Genomic DNA, 24,832 nt, shown 5'->3' with positions numbered 1-24,832 from the left:
AGTCTGATAAACGCCGGAAAAATGACAGTCCAAGAAAAAAAATTTTCAACTTTTTTCAATTTTACCCCCGTGGGATATATATTCTACCCACACACATTTGGAACTCTCCTGGGGTACCCTCACACATATTATTCCCTCATTTAGTGGATATTTTCACAAAAAAGTGAAATTTTCAAAAATCCAAAATATTGGCTGAAAACGACTAAATATCAAGGACTCATTGGGCGAATCGCTCTGGAACTGAAATCGGAACGCTCACTCACATTTCCCCTATCTGAAAGTCTGATAAACGCCGGAAAAATGACTAAGTCCAAAAAAAAATTTTTTTCAACTTTTTTTAATTTTACCCCCGTGAGATATATATTCTACCCACACACATTTGGAACTCTCCTGGGGTACCCTCACACATATTATTCCCTCATTTAGTGGATATTTTCACAAAAAAGTGAAATTTTCAAAAATCCAAAATATTGGCTGAAAACGACTAAATATCAAGGACTCATTGGGCGAATCGCTCTGGAACTGAAATCGGAACGCTCACTCACATTTCCCCTATCTGAAAGTCTGATAAACGCCGGAAAAATGACTAAGTCCAAAAAAAAAAAATTTTTCAACTTTTTTCAATTTTGCCCCCGTGGGATATATATTCTATCCACACACATTTGGAACTCTCCTGGGGTACCCTCACACATATTATTCCCTCATTTAGTGGATATTTTCACAAAAAAGTGAAATTTTCAAAAATCCAAAATATTGGCTGAAAACGACTAAATATCAAGGACTGATTGGGCGAATCGCTCTGGAACTGAAATTGGAACGCTCACTGACATTTCCCCTATCTGAAAGTCTGATAAACGCCGGAAAAATGACTAAGTCCAAGAAAAAAATTTTTTCAACTTTTTTCAATTTTACCCCCGTGGGATATATATTCTACCCACACACATTTGGAACTCTCCTGGGGTACCCTCACACATATTATTCCCTCATTTAGTGGATATTTTCACAAAAAAGTGAAATTTTCAAAAATCCAAAATATTGGCTGAAAACGACTAAATATCAAGGACTCATTGGGCGAATCGCTCTGGAACTGAAATCGGAACGCTCACTCACATTTCCCCTATCTGAAAGTCTGATAAACGCCGGAAAAATGACTAAGTCCAAAAAAAAATTTTTTTCAACTTTTTTTAATGTTACCCCCGTGAGATATATATTCTACCCACACACATTTGGAACTCTCCTGGGGTACCCTCACACATATTATTTCCTCATTTAGTGGATATTTTCACAAAAAAGTGAAATTTTCAAAAATCCAAAATATTGGCTGAAAACGACTAAATATCAAGGACTCATTGGGTGAATCGCTCTGGAACTGAAATCGGAACGCTCACTCACATTTCCCCTATCTGAAAGTCTGATAAACGCCGGAAAAATGACTAAGTCCAAAAAAAAATTTTTTTCAACTTTTTTTAATTTTACCCCCGTGAGATATATATTCTACCCACACACATTTGGAACTCTCCTGGGGTACCCTCACACATATTATTCCCTCATTTAGTGGATATTTTCACAAAAAAGTGAAATTTTCAAAAATCCAAAATATTGGCTGAAAACGACTAAATATCAAGGACTCATTGGGCGAATCGCTCTGGAACTGAAATCTGAATGCTCACTGACATTTGCCCTATCTGGAAGTCTGATAAACGCCGGAAAAATGACTAAGTCCAAAAAAAATTTTTTTTTAACTTTTTTCAATCTTACCCCCGTGGGATATATATTCTACCCACACACATTTGGAACTTTCCTGGGGTACCCTCACACATATTATTCCCTCATTTAGTGGATATTTTCACAAAAAAGTGAAATTTTCAAAAATCCAGAAAATTGGCTGAAAACGACTAAATATCAAGGACTCATTGGGCGAATCGCTCTGGAACTGAAATCGGAACGCTCACTGACATTTCCCCTATCTGAAAGTCTGATAAACGCCGGAAAAATGACTAAGTCCAAAAAAAAAATTTTTTAAACTTTTTTAAATTTTACCCCCGTGGGATATATATTCTACCCACACACATTTGGAACTCTCCTGGGGTACCCTCACACATATCATTCCCTCATTTAGTGGATATTTTCACAAAAAATGAAATTTTCAAAAAATCCAGAAAATTGGCTGAAAATGACTAAATATCAAAGACTCATTGGGCGAATCGCTCTGGAACTGAAATCGGAATCCTCACTGACATTTCCCCTATCTGAAAGTCTGATAAACGCCGGAAAAATGACTAAGTCCAAAAAAAATTTTTTTTCAACTTTTTTTAATTTTACCCCCGTGGAATATATATTCTACCCACACACATTTGGAACTCTCCTGGGTACCCTCACACATATTATTCCCTCATTTATTGGATATTTTCACAAAAAAGTGAAATTTTCAAAAATCCAAAATATTGGCTGAAAACGACTAAATATCAAGGACTCATTGGGCGAATCGCTCTGGAACTGAAATCGGAACGCTCACTGACATTTCCCCTATCTGAAAGTCTGATAAACGCCGGAAAAATGACTAAGTCCAAAAAAAAAATCTTTTAAACTTTTTTCAATTTTACCCCCGTGGGATATATATTCTACCCACACACATTTGGAACTCTCCTGGAGTACCTTCACACATATTATTCCCTCATTTAGTGGATATTTTCACAAAAAAGTGAAATTTTCAAAAATCCAAAATATTGGCTGAAAACGACTAAATATCAAGGAGTCATTGGGCGAATCGCTCTGGAACTGAAATCGGAATGCTCACTGACATTTCCCCTATCTGAAAGTCTGATAAACGCCGGAAAAATGACTAAGTCCAAGAAAAATTTTTTTTCAACTTTTTTCAATTTTACCCCCGTGGGATATATATTCTACCCACACACATTTGGAACTCTCCTGGGGTACCCTCACACATATTATTCCCTCATTTATTGGATATTTTCACAAAAAAGTGAAATTTTCAAAAATCCAAAATATTGGCTGAAAACGACTAAATATCAAGGACTCATTGGGCGAATCGCTCTGGAACTGAAATCGGAACGCTCACTGACATTTCCCCTATCTGAAAGTCTGATAAACGCCGGAAAAATGACTAAGTCCAAAAAAAAAATTTTTTAAACTTTTTTCAATTTTACCCCCGTGGGATATATATTCTACCCACACACATTTGGAACTCTCCTGGAGTACCTTCACACATATTATTCCCTCATTTAGTGGATATTTTCACAAAAAAGTGAAATTTTCAAAAATCCAAAATATTGGCTGAAAACGACTAAATATCAAGGAGTCATTGGGCGAATCGCTCTGGAACTGAAATCGGAATGCTCACTGACATTTCCCCTATCTGAAAGTCTGATAAACGCCGGAAAAATGACGAAGTCCAAGAAAAAAATTTTTTCAACTTTTTTCAATTTTACCCCCGTGGGATATATATTCTACCCACACACATTTGGAACTCTCCTGGGGTACCCTCACACATATTATTCCCTCATTTAGTGGATATTTTCACAAAAAAGTGAAATTTTCAAAAATCCAAAATATTGGCTGAAAACGACTAAATATCAAGGACTCATTAGGCGAATCGCTCTGGAACTGAGATCGGAACGCTTACTGACATTTCCCCTATCTGAAAGTCTGATAAACGCCGGAAAAATGACTAAGTCCAAAAAAAAAATTTTTTAAACTTTTTTCAATTTTACCCCCGTGGGATATATATTCTACCCACACACATTTGGAACTCTCCTGGAGTACCCTCACACATATTATTCCCTCATTTAGTGGATATTTTCACAAAAAAGTGAAATTTTCAAAAATCCAGAAAATTGGCTGAAAACGACTAAATATCAAGGAGTCATTGCGCGAATCGCTCTGGAACTGAAATCGGAACGCTCACTGACATTTCCCCTATCTGAAAGTCTGATAAACGCCGGAAAAATGACAGTCCAAGAAAAAAAATTTTTCAACTTTTTTCAATTTTACCCCCGTGGGATATATATTCTACCCACACACATTTGGAACTCTCCTGGGGTACCCTCACACATATTATTCCCTCATTTAGTGGATATTTTCACAAAAAAGTGAAATTTTCAAAAATCCAAAATATTGGCTGAAAACGACTAAATATCAAGGACTCATTGGGCAAATCGCTCTGGAACTGAAATCGGAATGCTCACTCACATTTCCCCTATCTGAAAGTCTGATAAACGCCGGAAAAATGACTAAGTCCAAAAAAAAATTTTTTTCAACTTTTTTTAATTTTACCCCCGTGAGATATATATTCTACCCACACACATTTGGAACTCTCCTGGGGTACCCTCACACATATTATTCCCTCATTTAGTGGATATTTTCACAAAAAAGTGAAATTTTCAAAAATCCAAAATATTGGCTGAAAACGACTAAATATCAAGGACTCATTGGGCGAATCGCTCTGGAACTGAAATCGGAACGCTCACTCACATTTCCCCTATCTGAAAGTCTGATAAACGCCGGAAAAATGACTAAGTCCAAAAAAAAATAATTTTTCAACTTTTTTCAATTTTGCCCCCGTGGGATATATATTCTACCCACACACATTTGGAACTCTCCTGGGGTACCCTCACACATATTATTCCCTCATTTAGCGGATATTTTCACAAAAAAGTGAAATTTTCAAAAATCCAGAAAATTGGCTGAAAACGACTAAATATCAAGGAGTCATTGGGCGAATCGCTCTGGAACTGAAATCGGAATGCTCACTGACATTTCCCCTATCTGAAAGTCTGATAAACGCCGGAAAAATGACTAAGTCCAAGAAAAAAATTTTTTCAACTTTTTTCAATTTTACCCCCGTGGGATATATATTCTACCCACACACATTTGGAACTCTCCTGGGGTACCCTCACACATATTATTCCCTCATTTAGTGGATATTTTCACAAAAAAGTGAAATTTTCAAAAATCCAAAATATTGGCTGAAAACGACTAAATATCAAGGACTCATTGGGCGAATCGCTCTGGAACTGAAATCGGAACGCTCACTCACATTTCCCCTATCTGAAAGTCTGATAAACGCCGGAAAAATGACTAAGTCCAAAAAAAAATTTTTTTCAACTTTTTTTTAATGTTACCCCCGTGAGATATATATTCTACCCACACACATTTGGAACTCTCCTGGGGTACCCTCACACATATTATTTCCTCATTTAGTGGATATTTTCACAAAAAAGTGAAATTTTCAAAAATCCAAAATATTGGCTGAAAACGACTAAATATCAAGGACTCATTGGGTGAATCGCTCTGGAACTGAAATCGGAACGCTCACTCACATTTCCCCTATCTGAAAGTCTGATAAACGCCGGAAAAATGACTAAGTCCAAAAAAAAATTTTTTTCAACTTTTTTTAATTTTACCCCCGTGAGATATATATTCTACCCACACACATTTGGAACTCTCCTGGGGTACCCTCACACATATTATTCCCTCATTTAGTGGATATTTTCACAAAAAAGTGAAATTTTCAAAAATCCAAAATATTGGCTGAAAACGACTAAATATCAAGGACTCATTGGGCGAATCGCTCTGGAACTGAAATCGGAATGCTCACTGACATTTGCCCTATCTGGAAGTCTGATAAACGCCGGAAAAATGACTAAGTCCAAAAAAAATTTTTTTTTAACTTTTTTCAATCTTACCCCCGTGGAATATATATTCTACCCACACACATTTGGAACTTTCCTGGGGTACCCTCACACATATTATTCCCTCATTTAGTGGATATTTTCACAAAAAAGTGAAATTTTCAAAAATCCAGAAAATTGGCTGAAAACGACTAAATATCAAGGACTCATTGGGCGAATCGCTCTGGAACTGAAATCGGAACGCTCACTGACATTTCCCCTATCTGAAAGTCTGATAAACGCCGGAAAAATGACTAAGTCCAAAAAAAAAATTTTTTAAACTTTTTTAAATTTTACCCCCGTGGGATATATATTCTACCCACACACATTTGGAACTCTCCTGGGGTACCCTCACACATATTATTCCCTCATTTATTGGATATTTTCACAAAAAAGTGAAATTTTCAAAAATCCAAAATATTGGCTGAAAACGACTAAATATCAAGGACTCATTGGGCGAATCGCTCTGGAACTGAAATCGGAACGCTCACTGACATTTCCCCTATCTGAAAGTCTGATAAACGCCGGAAAAATGACTAAGTCCAAAAAAAAAATTTTTTAAACTTTTTTCAATTTTACCCCCGTGGGATATATATTCTACCCACACACATTTGGAACTCTCCTGGAGTACCTTCACACATATTATTCCCTCATTTAGTGGATATTTTCACAAAAAAGTGAAATTTTCAAAAATCCAAAATATTGGCTGAAAACGACTAAATATCAAGGAGTCATTGGGCGAATCGCTCTGGAACTGAAATCGGAATGCTCACTGACATTTCCCCTATCTGAAAGTCTGATAAACGCCGGAAAAATGACTAAGTCCAAGAAAAAAATTTTTTCAACTTTTTTCAATTTTACCCCCGTGGGATATATATTCTACCCACACACATTTGGAACTCTCCTGGGGTACCCTCACACATATTATTCCCTCATTTAGTGGATATTTTCACAAAAAAGTGAAATTTTCAAAAATCCAAAATATTGGCTGAAAACGACTAAATATCAAGGACTCATTGGGCGAATCGCTCTGGAACTGAAATCGGAACGCTTACTGACATTTCCCCTATCTGAAAGTCTGATAAACGCCGGAAAAATGACAGTCCAAGAAAAAAAATTTTTCAACTTTTTTCAATTTTACCCCCGTGGGATATATATTCTACCCACACACATTTGGAACTCTCCTGGGGTACCCTCACACATATTATTCCCTCATTTAGTGGATATTTTCACAAAAAAGTGAAATTTTCAAAAATCCAAAATATTGGCTGAAAACGACTAAATATCAAGGACTCATTGGGCAAATCGCTCTGGAACTGAAATCGGAACGCTCACTCACATTTCCCCTATCTGAAAGTCTGATAAACGCCGGAAAAATGACTAAGTCCAAAAAAAAATTTTTTTCAACTTTTTTTAATTTTACCCCCGTGAGATATATATTCTACCCACACACATTTGGAACTCTCCTGGGGTACCCTCACACATATTATTCCCTCATTTAGTGGATATTTTCACAAAAAAGTGAAATTTTCAAAAATCCAAAATATTGGCTGAAAACGACTAAATATCAAGGACTCATTGGGCGAATCGCTCTGGAACTGAAATCGGAACGCTCACTCACATTTCCCCTATCTGAAAGTCTGATAAACGCCGGAAAAATGACTAAGTCCAAAAAAAAATAATTTTTCAACTTTTTTCAATTTTGCCCCCGTGGGATATATATTCTACCCACACACATTTGGAACTCTCCTGGGGTACCCTCACACATATTATTCCCTCATTTAGCGGATATTTTCACAAAAAAGTGAAATTTTCAAAAATCCAGAAAATTGGCTGAAAACGACTAAATATCAAGGAGTCATTGGGCGAATCGCTCTGGAACTGAAATCGGAATGCTCACTGACATTTCCCCTATCTGAAAGTCTGATAAACGCCGGAAAAATGACTAAGTCCAAGAAAAAAATTTTTTCAACTTTTTTCAATTTTACCCCCGTGGGATATATATTCTACCCACACACATTTGGAACTCTCCTGGGGTACCCTCACACATATTATTCCCTCATTTAGTGGATATTTTCACAAAAAAGTGAAATTTTCAAAAATCCAAAATATTGGCTGAAAACGACTAAATATCAAGGACTCATTGGGCGAATCGCTCTGGAACTGAAATCGGAACGCTCACTCACATTTCCCCTATCTGAAAGTCTGATAAACGCCGGAAAAATGACTAAGTCCAAAAAAAAATTTTTTTCAACTTTTTTTTAATGTTACCCCCGTGAGATATATATTCTACCCACACACATTTGGAACTCTCCTGGGGTACCCTCACACATATTATTTCCTCATTTAGTGGATATTTTCACAAAAAAGTGAAATTTTCAAAAATCCAAAATATTGGCTGAAAACGACTAAATATCAAGGACTCATTGGGTGAATCGCTCTGGAACTGAAATCGGAACGCTCACTCACATTTCCCCTATCTGAAAGTCTGATAAACGCCGGAAAAATGACTAAGTCCAAAAAAAAATTTTTTTCAACTTTTTTTAATTTTACCCCCGTGAGATATATATTCTACCCACACACATTTGGAACTCTCCTGGGGTACCCTCACACATATTATTCCCTCATTTAGTGGATATTTTCACAAAAAAGTGAAATTTTCAAAAATCCAAAATATTGGCTGAAAACGACTAAATATCAAGGACTCATTGGGCGAATCGCTCTGGAACTGAAATCGGAACGCTTACTGACATTTCCCCTATCTGAAAGTCTGATAAACGCCGGAAAAATGACAGTCCAAGAAAAAAAATTTTTCAACTTTTTTCAATTTTACCCCCGTGGGATATATATTCTACCCACACACATTTGGAACTCTCCTGGGGTACCCTCACACATATTATTCCCTCATTTAGTGGATATTTTCACAAAAAAGTGAAATTTTCAAAAATCCAAAATATTGGCTGAAAACGACTAAATATCAAGGACTCATTGGGCAAATCGCTCTGGAACTGAAATCGGAACGCTCACTCACATTTCCCCTATCTGAAAGTCTGATAAACGCCGGAAAAATGACTAAGTCCAAAAAAAAATTTTTTTCAACTTTTTTTAATTTTACCCCCGTGAGATATATATTCTACCCACACACATTTGGAACTCTCCTGGGGTACCCTCACACATATTATTCCCTCATTTAGTGGATATTTTCACAAAAAAGTGAAATTTTCAAAAATCCAAAATATTGGCTGAAAACGACTAAATATCAAGGACTCATTGGGCGAATCGCTCTGGAACTGAAATCGGAACGCTCACTCACATTTCCCCTATCTGAAAGTCTGATAAACGCCGGAAAAATGACTAAGTCCAAAAAAAAATAATTTTTCAACTTTTTTCAATTTTGCCCCCGTGGGATATATATTCTACCCACACACATTTGGAACTCTCCTGGGGTACCCTCACACATATTATTCCCTCATTTAGCGGATATTTTCACAAAAAAGTGAAATTTTCAAAAATCCAGAAAATTGGCTGAAAACGACTAAATATCAAGGAGTCATTGGGCGAATCGCTCTGGAACTGAAATCGGAATGCTCACTGACATTTCCCCTATCTGAAAGTCTGATAAACGCCGGAAAAATGACTAAGTCCAAGAAAAAAATTTTTTCAACTTTTTTCAATTTTACCCCCGTGGGATATATATTCTACCCACACACATTTGGAACTCTCCTGGGGTACCCTCACACATATTATTCCCTCATTTAGTGGATATTTTCACAAAAAAGTGAAATTTTCAAAAATCCAAAATATTGGCTGAAAACGACTAAATATCAAGGACTCATTGGGCGAATCGCTCTGGAACTGAAATCGGAACGCTCACTCACATTTCCCCTATCTGAAAGTCTGATAAACGCCGGAAAAATGACTAAGTCCAAAAAAAAATTTTTTTCAACTTTTTTTTAATGTTACCCCCGTGAGATATATATTCTACCCACACACATTTGGAACTCTCCTGGGGTACCCTCACACATATTATTTCCTCATTTAGTGGATATTTTCACAAAAAAGTGAAATTTTCAAAAATCCAAAATATTGGCTGAAAACGACTAAATATCAAGGACTCATTGGGTGAATCGCTCTGGAACTGAAATCGGAACGCTCACTCACATTTCCCCTATCTGAAAGTCTGATAAACGCCGGAAAAATGACTAAGTCCAAAAAAAAATTTTTTTCAACTTTTTTTAATTTTACCCCCGTGAGATATATATTCTACCCACACACATTTGGAACTCTCCTGGGGTACCCTCACACATATTATTCCCTCATTTAGTGGATATTTTCACAAAAAAGTGAAATTTTCAAAAATCCAAAATATTGGCTGAAAACGACTAAATATCAAGGACTCATTGGGCGAATCGCTCTGGAACTGAAATCGGAATGCTCACTGACATTTGCCCTATCTGGAAGTCTGATAAACGCCGGAAAAATGACTAAGTCCAAAAAAAATTTTTTTTTAACTTTTTTCAATCTTACCCCCGTGGAATATATATTCTACCCACACACATTTGGTACTTTCCTGGGGTACCCTCACACATATTATTCCCTCATTTAGTGGATATTTTCACAAAAAAGTGAAATTTTCAAAAATCCAGAAAATTGGCTGAAAACGACTAAATATCAAGGACTCATTGGGCGAATCGCTCTGGAACTGAAATCGGAACGCTCACTGACATTTCCCCTATCTGAAAGTCTGATAAACGCCGGAAAAATGACTAAGTCCAAAAAAAAAATTTTTTAAACTTTTTTAAATTTTACCCCCGTGGGATATATATTCTACCCACACACATTTGGAACTCTCCTGGGGTACCCTCACACATATTATTCCCTCATTTATTGGATATTTTCACAAAAAAGTGAAATTTTCAAAAATCCAAAATATTGGCTGAAAACGACTAAATATCAAGGACTCATTGGGCGAATCGCTCTGGAACTGAAATCGGAACGCTCACTGACATTTCCCCTATCTGAAAGTCTGATAAACGCCGGAAAAATGACTAAGTCCAAAAAAAAAATTTTTTAAACTTTTTTCAATTTTACCCCCGTGGGATATATATTCTACCCACACACATTTGGAACTCTCCTGGAGTACCTTCACACATATTATTCCCTCATTTAGTGGATATTTTCACAAAAAAGTGAAATTTTCAAAAATCCAAAATATTGGCTGAAAACGACTAAATATCAAGGAGTCATTGGGCGAATCGCTCTGGAACTGAAATCGGAATGCTCACTGACATTTCCCCTATCTGAAAGTCTGATAAACGCCGGAAAAATGACTAAGTCCAAGAAAAAAATTTTTTCAACTTTTTTCAATTTTACCCCCGTGGGATATATATTCTACCCACACACATTTGGAACTCTCCTGGGGTACCCTCACACATATTATTCCCTCATTTAGTGGATATTTTCACAAAAAAGTGAAATTTTCAAAAATCCAAAATATTGGCTGAAAACGACTAAATATCAAGGACTCATTGGGCGAATCGCTCTGGAACTGAAATCGGAACGCTTACTGACATTTCCCCTATCTGAAAGTCTGATAAACGCCGGAAAAATGACAGTCCAAGAAAAAAAATTTTTCAACTTTTTTCAATTTTACCCCCGTGGGATATATATTCTACCCACACACATTTGGAACTCTCCTGGGGTACCCTCACACATATTATTCCCTCATTTAGTGGATATTTTCACAAAAAAGTGAAATTTTCAAAAATCCAAAATATTGGCTGAAAATGACTAAATATCAAGGACTCATTGGGCGAATCGCTCTGGAACTGAAATCGGAACGCTTACTGACATTTCCCCTATCTGAAAGTCTGATAAACGCCGGAAAAATGACTAAGTCCAAAAAAAAAATTTTTTAAACTTTTTTCAATTTTACCCCCGTGGGATATATATTCTACCCACACACATTTGGAACTCTCCTGGAGTACCCTCACACATATTATTCCCTCATTTAGTGGATATTTTCACAAAAAAGTGAAATTTTCAAAAATCCAAAATATTGGCTGAAAACGACTAAATATCAAGGACTTATTGGGCGAATCGCTCTGGAACTGAAATCGGAACGCTCACTGACATTTCCCCTATCTGAAAGTCTGATAAACGCCGGAAAAATGACAGTCCAAGAAAAAAAATTTTTCAACTTTTTTCAATTTTACCCCCGTGGGATATATATTCTACCCACACACATTTGGAACTTTCCTGGGGTACCCTCACACATATTATTCCCTCATTTAGTGGATATTTTCACAAAAAAGTGAAATTTTCAAAAATCCAAAATATTGGCTGAAAACGACTAAATATCAAGGACTCATTGGGCGAATCGCTCTGGAACTGAAATCGGAATGCTCACTGACATTTGCCCTATCTGGAAGTCTGATAAACGCCGGAAAAATGACTAAGTCCAAAAAAAATTTTTTTTTAACTTTTTTCAATCTTACCCCCGTGGAATATATATTCTACCCACACACATTTGGAACTTTCCTGGGGTACCCTCACACATATTATTCCCTCATTTAGTGGATATTTTCACAAAAAAGTGAAATTTTCAAAAATCCAGAAAATTGGCTGAAAACGACTAAATATCAAGGACTCATTGGGCGAATCGCTCTGGAACTGAAATCGGAACGCTCACTGACATTTCCCCTATCTGAAAGTCTGATAAACGCCGGAAAAATGACTAAGTCCAAAAAAAAAATTTTTTAAACTTTTTTAAATTTTACCCCCGTGGGATATATATTCTACCCACACACATTTGGAACTCTCCTGGGGTACCCTCACACATATTATTCCCTCATTTATTGGATATTTTCACAAAAAAGTGAAATTTTCAAAAATCCAAAATATTGGCTGAAAACGACTAAATATCAAGGACTCATTGGGCGAATCGCTCTGGAACTGAAATCGGAACGCTCACTGACATTTCCCCTATCTGAAAGTCTGATAAACGCCGGAAAAATGACTAAGTCCAAAAAAAAAATTTTTTAAACTTTTTTCAATTTTACCCCCGTGGGATATATATTCTACCCACACACATTTGGAACTCTCCTGGAGTACCTTCACACATATTATTCCCTCATTTAGTGGATATTTTCACAAAAAAGTGAAATTTTCAAAAATCCAAAATATTGGCTGAAAACGACTAAATATCAAGGAGTCATTGGGCGAATCGCTCTGGAACTGAAATCGGAATGCTCACTGACATTTCCCCTATCTGAAAGTCTGATAAACGCCGGAAAAATGACTAAGTCCAAGAAAAAAATTTTTTCAACTTTTTTCAATTTTACCCCCGTGGGATATATATTCTACCCACACACATTTGGAACTCTCCTGGGGTACCCTCACACATATTATTCCCTCATTTAGTGGATATTTTCACAAAAAAGTGAAATTTTCAAAAATCCAAAATATTGGCTGAAAACGACTAAATATCAAGGACTCATTGGGCGAATCGCTCTGGAACTGAAATCGGAACGCTTACTGACATTTCCCCTATCTGAAAGTCTGATAAACGCCGGAAAAATGACAGTCCAAGAAAAAAAATTTTTCAACTTTTTTCAATTTTACCCCCATGGGATATATATTCTACCCACACACATTTGGAACTCTCCTGGGGTACCCTCACACATATTATTCCCTCATTTAGTGGATATTTTCACAAAAAAGTGAAATTTTCAAAAATCCAAAATATTGGCTGAAAACGACTAAATATCAAGGACTCATTGGGCGAATCGCTCTGGAACTGAAATCGGAACGCTCACTCACATTTCCCCTATCTGAAAGTCTGATAAACGCCGGAAAAATGACTAAGTCCAAAAAAAAATAATTTTTCAACTTTTTTCAATTTTGCCCCCGTGGGATATATATTCTACCCACACACATTTGGAACTCTCCTGGGGTACCCTCACACATATTATTCCCTCATTTAGCGGATATTTTCACAAAAAAGTGAAATTTTCAAAAATCCAGAAAATTGGCTGAAAACGACTAAATATCAAGGAGTCATTGGGCGAATCGCTCTGGAACTGAAATCGGAATGCTCACTGACATTTCCCCTATCTGAAAGTCTGATAAACGCCGGAAAAATGACTAAGTCCAAGAAAAAATTTTTTTCAACTTTTTTCAATTTTACCCCCGTGGGATATATATTCTACCCACACACATTTGGAACTCTCCTGGGGTACCCTCACACATATTATTCCCTCATTTAGTGGATATTTTCACAAAAAAGTGAAATTTTCAAAAATCCAAAATATTGGCTGAAAACGACTAAATATCAAGGACTCATTGGGCGAATCGCTCTGGAACTGAAATCGGAACGCTCACTCACATTTCCCCTATCTGAAAGTCTGATAAACGCCGGAAAAATGACTAAGTCCAAAAAAAAATTTTTTTCAACTTTTTTTTAATGTTACCCCCGTGAGATATATATTCTACCCACACACATTTGGAACTCTCCTGGGGTACCCTCACACATATTATTTCCTCATTTAGTGGATATTTTCACAAAAAAGTGAAATTTTCAAAAATCCAAAATATTGGCTGAAAACGACTAAATATCAAGGACTCATTGGGTGAATCGCTCTGGAACTGAAATCGGAACGCTCACTCACATTTCCCCTATCTGAAAGTCTGATAAACGCCGGAAAAATGACTAAGTCCAAAAAAAAATTTTTTTCAACTTTTTTTAATTTTACCCCCGTGAGATATATATTCTACCCACACACATTTGGAACTCTCCTGGGGTACCCTCACACATATTATTCCCTCATTTAGTGGATATTTTCACAAAAAAGTGAAATTTTCAAAAATCCAAAATATTGGCTGAAAACGACTAAATATCAAGGACTCATTGGACGAATCGCTCTGGAACTGAAATCGGAATGCTCACTGACATTTGCCCTATCTGGAAGTCTGATAAACGCCGGAAAAATGACTAAGTCCAAAAAAAATTTTTTTTTAACTTTTTTCAATCTTACCCCCGTGGAATATATATTCTACCCACACACATTTGGAACTTTCCTGGGGTACCCTCACACATATTATTCCCTCATTTAGTGGATATTTTCACAAAAAAGTGAAATTTTCAAAAATCCAGAAAATTGGCTGAAAACGACTAAATATCAAGGACTCATTGGGCGAATCGCTCTGGAACTGAAATCGGAACGCTCACTGACATTTCCCCTATCTGAAAGTCTGATAAACGCCGGAAAAATGACTAAGTCCAAAAAAAAAATTTTTTAAACTTTTTTAAATTTTACCCCCGTGGGATATATATTCTACCCACACACATTTGGAACTCTCCTGGGGTACCCTCACACATATTATTCCCTCATTTATTGGATATTTTCACAAAAAAGTGAAATTTTCAAAAATCCAAAATATTGGCTGAAAACGACTAAATATCAAGGACTCATTGGGCGAATCGCTCTGGAACTGAAATCGGAACGCTCACTGACATTTCCCCTATCTGAAAGTCTGATAAACGCCGGAAAAATGACTAAGTCCAAAAAAAAAATTTTTTAAACTTTTTTCAATTTTACCCCCGTGGGATATATATTCTACCCACACACATTTGGAACTCTCCTGGAGTACCTTCACACATATTATTCCCTCATTTAGTGGATATTTTCACAAAAAAGTGAAATTTTCAAAAATCCAAAATATTGGCTGAAAACGACTAAATATCAAGGAGTCATTGGGCGAATCGCTCTGGAACTGAAATCGGAATGCTCACTGACATTTCCCCTATCTGAAAGTCTGATAAACGCCGGAAAAATGACTAAGTCCAAGAAAAAAATTTTTTCAACTTTTTTCAATTTTACCCCCGTGGGATATATATTCTACCCACACACATTTGGAACTCTCCTGGGGTACCCTCACACATATTATACCCTCATTTAGTGGATATTTTCAAAAAAGGGAAATTTTCAAAAATCCAAAATATTGGCTGAAAACGACTAAATATCAAGGACTCATTGGGCGAATCGCTCTGGAACTGAAATCGGAACGCTCACTCACATTTCCCCTATCTGAAAGTCTGACAAACGCCGGAAAAATGACTAAGTCCAAAAAAAAATTTTTTTCAACTTTTTTTAATTTTACCCCCGTGAGATATATATTCTACCCACACACATTTGGAACTCTCCTGGGGTACCCTCACACATATTATTTCCTCATTTAGTGGATATTTTCACAAAAAAGTGAAATTTTCAAAAATCCAGAAAATTGGCTGAAAACGACTAAATATCAAGGAGTCATTGCGCGAATCGCTCTGGAACTGAAATCGGAACGCTCACTGACATTTCCCCTATCTGAAAGTCTGATAAACGCCGGAAAAATGACAGTCCAAGAAAAAAAATTTTTCAACTTTTTTCAATTTTACCCCTGTGGGATATATATTCTACCCACACACATTTCGAACTCTCCTGGGGTACCCTCACACATATTATTCCCTCATTTAGTGGATATTTTCACAAAAAAGTGAAATTTTCAAAAATCCAAAATATTGGCTGAAAACGACTAAATATCAAGGACTCATTGGGCAAATCGCTCTGGAACTGAAATCGGAACACTCACTCACATTTCCCCTATCTGAAAGTCTGATAAACGCCGGAAAAATGACTAAGTCCAAAAAAAAATTTTTTTCAACTTTTTTTAATTTTACCCCCGTGAGATATATATTCTACCCACACACATTTGGAACTCTCCTGGGGTACCCTCACACATATTATTCCCTCATTTAGTGGATATTTTCACAAAAAAGTGAAATTTTCAAAAATCCAAAATATTGGCTGAAAACGACTAAATATCAAGGACTCATTGGGCGAATCGCTCTGGAACTGAAATCGGAACGCTCACTCACATTTCCCCTATCTGAAAGTCTGATAAACGCCGGAAAAATGACTAAGTCCAAAAAAAAAAAATTTTTCAACTTTTTTCAATTTTGCCCCCGTGGGATATATATTCTACCCACACACATTTGGAACTCTCCTGGGGTACCCTCACACATATTATTCCCTCATTTAGTGGATATTTTCACAAAAAAGTGAAATTTTCAAAAATCCAGAAAATTGGCTGAAAACGACTAAATATCAAGGAGTCATTGGGCGAATCGCTCTGGAACTGAAATCGGAATGCTCACTGACATTTCCCCTATCTGAAAGTCTGATAAACGCCGGAAAAATGACTAAGTCCAAGAAAAAAATGTTTTAAACTTTTTTCAATTTTACCCCGGTGGGATATATATTCTACCCACACACATTTGGAACTCTCCTGGGGTACCCTCACACATATTATTCCTCATTTAGTGGATATTTTCACAAAAAAGTGAAATTTTCAAAAATCCAAAATATTGGCTGAAAACGACTAAATATCAAGGACTCATTGGGCGAATCGCTCTGGAACTGAAATCGGAACGCTCACTCACATTTCCCCTATCTGAAAGTCTGATAAACGCCGGAAAAATGACTAAGTCCAAAAAAAAATTTTTTTCAACTTTTTTTAATGTTACCCCCGTGAGATATATATTCTACCCACACACATTTGGAACTCTCCTGGGGTACCCTCACACATATTATTTCCTCATTTAGTGGATATTTTCACAAAAAAGTGAAATTTTCAAAAATCCAGAAAATTGGCTGAAAACGACTAAATATCAAGGAGTCATTGGGCGAATCGCTCTGGAACTGAAATCGGAATGCTCACTGACATTTCCCCTATCTGAAAGTCTGATAAATGCTGGAAAAATGACTAAGTCCAAAAAAAAAATTTTTTAAACTTTTTTCAATATTTCCCCCGTGGGATATATATTCTACCCACACACATTTGGAACTCTCCTGGGGTACCCTCACACATATTATTCCCTCATTTAGTGGATATTTTCACAAAAAAGTGAAATTTTCAAAAATCCAAAATATTGGCTGAAAACGACTAAATATCAAGGAGTCATTGGGCGAATCGCTCTGGAACTGAAATCGGAATGCTCACTGACATTTCCCCTATCTGAAAGTCTGATAAATGCTGGAAAAATGACTAAGTCCAAAAAAAAATTTTTTTCAACTTTTTTTAATGTTACCCCCGTGAGATATATATTCTACCCACACACATTTGGAACTCTCCTGGGGTACCCTCACACATATTATTTCCTCATTTAGTGGATATTTTCACAAAAAAGTGAAATTTTCAAAAATCCAGAAAATTGGCTGAAAACGACTAAATATCAAGGAGTCATTGGGCGAATCGCTCTGGAACTGAAATCGGAATGCTCACTGACATTTCCCCTATCTGAAAGTCTGATAAATGCTGGAAAAATGACTAAGTCCAAAAAAAAAATTTTTTAAACTTTTTTCAATTTTTCCCCCGTGGGATATATATTCTACCCACACACATTTGGAACTCTCCTGGGGTACCCTCACACATATTATTCCCTCATTTAGTGGATATTTTCACAAAAAAGTGAAATTTTCAAAAATCCAAAATATTGGCTGAAAACGACTAAATATCAAGGACTGATTGGGCGAATCGCTCTGGAACTGAAATCGGAACGCTCACTCACATTTCCCCTATCTGAAAGTCTGATAAACGCCGGAAAAATGACTAAGTCAAAAAAAAAATTTTTTTCAACTTTTTTTAATGTTACCCCCGTGAGATATATATTCTACCCACACACATTTGGAACTCTCCTGGGGTACCCTCACACATATTATTTCCTCATTTAGTGGATATTTTCACAAAAAAGTGAAATTTTCAAAAATCCAGAAAATTGGCTGAAAACGACTAAATATCAAGGAGTCATTTTTGCGAATCGCTCTGGAACTGAAATCGGAACGCTCACTGACATTTCCCCTATCTGAAAGTCTGATAAACGCCGGAAAAATGACTAAGTCCAAAAAAAAAAATTTTTAAACTTTTTTCAATTTTACCCCCGTGGGATATATATTCTACCCACACACATTTGGAACTCTCCTGGGGTACCCTCACACATATTATTCCCTCATTTAGTGGATATTTTCACAAAAAAGTGAAATTTTCAAAAATCGAAAATATTGGCTGAAAACGACTAAATATCAAGGACTCATTGGGCGAATCGCTCTGGAACTGAAATCGGAACGCTCACTCACATTTCCCCTATCTGAAAGTCTGATAAACGCCGGAAAAATGACTAAGTCCAAAAAAAAATTTTTTTCAACTTTTTTTAATTTTACCCCCGTGAGATATATATTCTACCCACACACATTTGGATCTCTCCTGGGGTACCCTCACACATATTATTCCCTCATTTAGTGGATATTTTCACAAAAAAGTGAAATTTTCAAAAATCCAGAAAATTGGCTGAAAACAACTCAATATCAAGGACTCATTGGGCGAATCGCTCTAGAACTGAAATCGGAATGCTCACTCACATTTCCCCTATCTGAAAGTCTGATAAACGCCGGAAAAATGACTAAGTCCAAAAAAAAATTTGTTCAACTTTTTTCAATTTTACCCCCGTGGGATATATATTCTACCCACACACATTTGGAACTCTCCTGGGGTACCCTCACACATGTTATTCCCTCATTTAGTGGATATTTTCACAAAAAAGTGAAATTTTCAAAAATCCAGAAAATTGGCTGAAAACTACTAAATATCAAGGACTCATTGGGCGAATCGCTCTGGAACTGAAATCGGAACGCTCACTGACATTTCCCCTATCTGAAAGTGTGATATACGCCGTAAAAATGACTAAGTTCAAAAAAAAAATTTTTAAACTTTTTTCAATTTTACCCCCGTGGGATATATATTCTACCCACTCACATTTGGAACTCTCCTGGGGTACCCTCACACATATTATTCCCTCATTTAGTGGAAATTTTCACAAAAAAGTGAAATTTTCAAAAATCCAGAAAATTGGCTGAAAACGACTAAATATCAAGGACTCATTGGGCGAATCGCTCTGGAACTGAAATCGGAATGCTCACTGACATTTGCCCTATCTGAAAGTCTGATAAACGCCGGAAAAATGACTAAGTCCAAGAAAAAAATGTTTCAACTTTTTTCAATTTTACCCCCGTGGGATATATATTCTACCCACACACATTTGGAACTCTCCTGGGGTACCCTCACACATATTATTCCCTCATTTAGTGGATATTTTCACAAAAAAGTGAAATTTTCAAAAAATCCAGAAAATTGGCTAAAAACGACTAAATATTAAGGACTCATTGGGCGAATCGCTCTGGAACTGAAATCGGAACACTCACTGACATTTGATAAACGCCGGAAAAATGACTAAGTCCAAAAAAAAATTTTTTTTAACTTTTTTCAATCTTACCCCCGTGGAATATATATTCTACCCACACACATTTGGAACTTTCCTGGGGTACCCTCACACATATTATTCCCTCATTTAGTGGATATTTTCACAAAAAAGTGAAATTTTCAAAAATCCAGAAAATTGGCTGAAAACGACTATATATCAAGGAGTCATTGGGCGAATCGCTCTGGAACTGAAATCGGAACGCTCACTGACATTTCCCCTATCTGAAAGTCTGATAAACGCCGGAAAAATGACTAAGTCCAAGAAAAAAATGTTTCAACTTTTTTCAATTTTACCCCCGTGGGATATATATTCTACCCACACACATTTGGAACTCTCCTGGGGTACCCTCACACATATTATTCCCTCATTTAGTGGATATTTTCACAAAAAAGTGAAATTTTCAAAAATCCAGAAAATTGGCTGAAAACGACTATATATCAAGGAGTCATTGGGCGAATCGCTCTGGAACTGAAATCGGAACGCTCACTGACATTTCCCCTATCTGAAAGTCTGATAAACGCCGGAAAAATGACTAAGTCCAAGAAAAAAATGTTTCAACTTTTTTCAATTTTACCCCCGTGGGATATATATTCTACCCACACACATTTGGAACTCTCCTGGGGTACCCTCACACATATTATTCCCTCATTTAGTGGATATTTTCACAAAAAAGTGAAATTTTCAAAAAATCCAGAAAATTGGCTAAAAACGACTAAATATTAAGGACTCATTGGGCGAATCGCTCTGGAACTGAAATCGGAACGCTCACTGACATTTCCCCTATCTGAAAGTCTGATAAACGCCGGAAAAATGACTAAGTCCAAAAAAAAAATGTTTTAAACTTTTTCAAATTTTACCCCCGTGGGATATATATTCTACCCACACACATTTGGAACTCTCCTGGGGTACCCTCACACATATTATTCCCTCATTTGGTGGATATTTTCACAAAAAAGTGAAATTTTCAAAAATCCAAAATATTGGCTGAAAACGACTAAATATCAAGGACTCATTGGGCGAATCGCTCTGGAACTGAAATCGGAACGCTCACTGACATTTCCCCTATCTGAAAGTCCGATAAACGCCGGAAAAATGACTAAGTCCAAAAAAAAATTTGTTCAACTTTTTTCAATTTTACCCCGTGGGATATATATTCTACCCACACACATTTGGAACTCTCCTGGGGTACCCTCACACATTTCATTCCCTCATTTAGTGGATATTTTCACAAAAAAGTGAAGTTTTCAAAAAATCCAGAAAATTGGCTGAAAATGACTAAATATCAAAGACTCATTGGGCGAATCGCTCTGGAACTGAAATCGGAATGCTCACTGACATTTCCCCTTTCTGAAAGTCTGATAAACGCCGGAAAAATGACTAAGTCCAAGAAAAAATTTTTTTCAACTTTTTTCAATTTTACCCCCGTGGGATATATATTCTACCCACACACATTTGGAACTCTCCTGGGGTACCCTCACACATATTATTCCCTCATTTAGTGGATATTTTCACAAAAAAGTGACATTTTCAAAAAATCCAGAAAATTGGCTGAAAACGACTAAATATCAAGGACTCATTGGGCGAATCGCTCTGGAACTGAAATCGGAACGCTCACTGACATTTCCCCTATCTGAAAGTCTGATAAACGCCGGAAAAATGACTAAGTCCAAAAAAATTTTTTTTTCAACTTTTTTTAATTTTACCCCCGTGGAATATATATTCTACCCACACACATTTGGAACTCTCCTGGGGTACCCTCACACATATTATTCCCTCATTTAGTGGATATTTTCACAAAAAAGTGAAATTTTCAAAAATCCAGAAAATTGGCTGAAAACGACTAAATATCAAGGACTCATTGGGCGAATCGCTCTGGAACTGAAATCGGAACGCTCACTGACATTTCCCCTATCTGAAAGTCCGATAAACGCCGGAAAAATGACTAAGTCCAAAAAAAAATTTGTTCAACTTTTTTCAATTTTACCCCGTGGGATATATATTCTACCCACACACATTTGGAACTCTCCTGGGGTACCCTCACACATTTCATTCCCTCATTTAGTGGATATTTTCACAAAAAAGTGAAATTTTCAAAAAATCCAGAAAATTGGCTGAAAATGACTAAATATCAAAGACTCATTGGGCGAATCGCTCTGGAACTGAAATCGGAATGCTCACTGACATTTCCCCTATCTGAAAGTCTGATAAACGCCGGAAAAATGACTAAGTCCAAGAAAAAAAATTTTTCAACTTTTTTCAATTTTACCCCCGTGGGATATATATTCTACCCACACACATTTGGAACTCTCCTGGGGAACCCTCACACATATTATTCCCTCATTTAGTGGATATTTTCACAAAAAAGTGAAATTTTCAAAAATCCAAAATATTGGCTGAAAACGACTAAATATCAAGGACTCATTGGGCGAATCGCTCTGGAACTGAAATCGGAACGCTCACTGACATTTCCCCTATCTGAAAGTCTGATAAACGCCGGAAAAATGACTAAGTCCAAAAAAAATTTTTTTTCAACTTTTTTTAATTTTACCCCAGTGGAATATATATTCTACCCACACACATTTGGAACTCTCCTGGGGTACCCTCACACATATTATTCCCTCATTTAGTAGATATTTTCACAAAAAAGTGAAATTTTCAAAAATCCAGAAAATTGGCTGAAAACGACTATATATCAAGGAGTCATTGGGCGAATCGCTCTGGAACTGAAATCGGAACGCTCACTCACATTTCCCCTATCTGAAAGTCTGATAAACGCCGGAAAAATGACTAAGTCCAAAAAATAATTTTTTTCAACTTTTTTTAATTTTACCCCCGTGGTATATATATTCTACGCACACACATTTGGAACTCTCCTGGGGTACCCTCACACATATTATTCCCTCATTTAGTGGATATTTTCACAAAAAAGTGAAATTTTCAAAAATCCAGAAAATTGGCTGAAAACGACTAAATATCACGGAGTCATTGGGCGAATCGCTCTGGAACTGAAATCGGAGCGCTCACTGACATTTCCCCTATCTGAAAGTCTGATAAACGCCGGAAAAATGACTAAGTCCAAAAAAAAAATTTTTTAAATTTTTTTCAATTTTACCCCCGTGGGATATATATTCTACCCACACACATTTGGAACTCTCCTGGGGTACCCTCACACATATTATTCCCTCATTTAGTGGATATTTTCACAAAAAAGTGATATTTTCAAAAATCCAAAATATTGGCTGAAAACGACTAAATATCAAGGACTCATTGGGCGAATCGCTCTGGAACTGAAATCGGAACGCTCACTCACATTTCCCCTATCTGAAAGTCTGATAAACGCCGGAAAAATGACTAAGTCCAAAAAAAAATTTTTTTCAACTTTTTTTAATTTTACCCCCGTGAGATATATATTCTACCCACACACATTTGGAACTCTCCTGGGGTACCCTCACACATATTATTCCCTCATTTAGTGGATATTTTCACAAAAAAGTGAAATTTTCAAAAATCCAGAAAATTGGCTGAAAACGACTAAATATCAAGGAGTCATTGGGCGAATCGCTCTGGAACTGAAATCGGAACGCTCACTGACATTTCCCCTATCTGAAAGTCTGATAAACGCCGGAAAAATGACTAAGTCCAAAAAAAAAATTTTTTTAACTTTTTTCAATTTTACCCCCGTGGGATATATATTCTACCCACACACATTTGGAACTCTCCTGGGGTACCCTCACACATATTATTCCCTCATTTAGTGGATATTTTCACAAAAAAGTGATATTTTCAAAAATCCAAAATATTGGCTGAAAACGACTAAATATCAAGGACTCATTGGGCGAATCGCTCTGGAACTGAAATCGGAACGCTCACTCACATTTCCCCTATCTGAAAGTCTGATAAACGCCGGAAAAATGACTAAGTCCAAAAAAAAATTTTTTTCAACTTTTTTTAATTTTACCCCCGTGAGATATATATTCTACCCACACACATTTGGAACTCTCCTGGGGTACCCTCACACATATTATTCCCTCATTTAGTGGATATTTTCACAAAAAAGTGAAATTTTCAAAAATCCAGAAAATTGGCTGAAAACGACTAAATATCAAGGAGTCATTGCGCGAATCGCTCTGGAACTGAAATCGGAACGCTCACTGACATTTCCCCTATCTGAAAGTCTGATAAACGCCGGAAAAATGACTAAGTCCAAGAAAAAAATTTTTTCAACTTTTTTCAATTTTACCCCCGTGGGATATATATTCTACCCACACACATTTGGAACTCTCCTGGGGTACCCTCAACACATATTTTTCCCTCATTTAGTGGATATTTTCACAAAAAAGTGAAATTTTCAAAAATCCAAAATATTGGCTGAAAACGACTAAATATCAAGGACTCATTGGGCGAATCGCTCTGGAACTGAAATCGGAACGCTCACTGACATTTCCCCTATATGAAAGTCTGATAAACGCCGGAAAAATGACTAAGTCCAAAAAAAAAATTTTTTAAACTTTTTTCAATTTTACCCCCGTGGGATATATATTCTACCCACACACATTTGGAACTCTCCTGGAGTACCCTCACACATATTATTCCCTCATTTAGTGGATATTTTCACAAAAAAGTGAAATTTTCAAAAATCCAAAATATTGGCTGAAAACGACTAAATATCAAGGACTCATTGGGCGAATCGCTCTGGAACTGAAATCGGAACGCTCACTCACATTTTCCCTATCTGAAAGTCTGATAAACGCTGGAAAAATGACTAAGTCCAAGAAAAAAAATT

This window comes from Phyllobates terribilis, unplaced genomic scaffold, assembly GCF_046119375.1.
Source record: "Phyllobates terribilis strain yellow unplaced genomic scaffold, ASM4611937v1 Scaffold_2__4_contigs__length_985480577, whole genome shotgun sequence".
In the NCBI taxonomy this organism is placed as follows: domain Eukaryota; kingdom Metazoa; phylum Chordata; class Amphibia; order Anura; family Dendrobatidae; genus Phyllobates; species Phyllobates terribilis.
The sequence above is the reverse complement of the archived record's forward strand: the minus strand, read 5'-3'. Positions refer to the sequence as shown.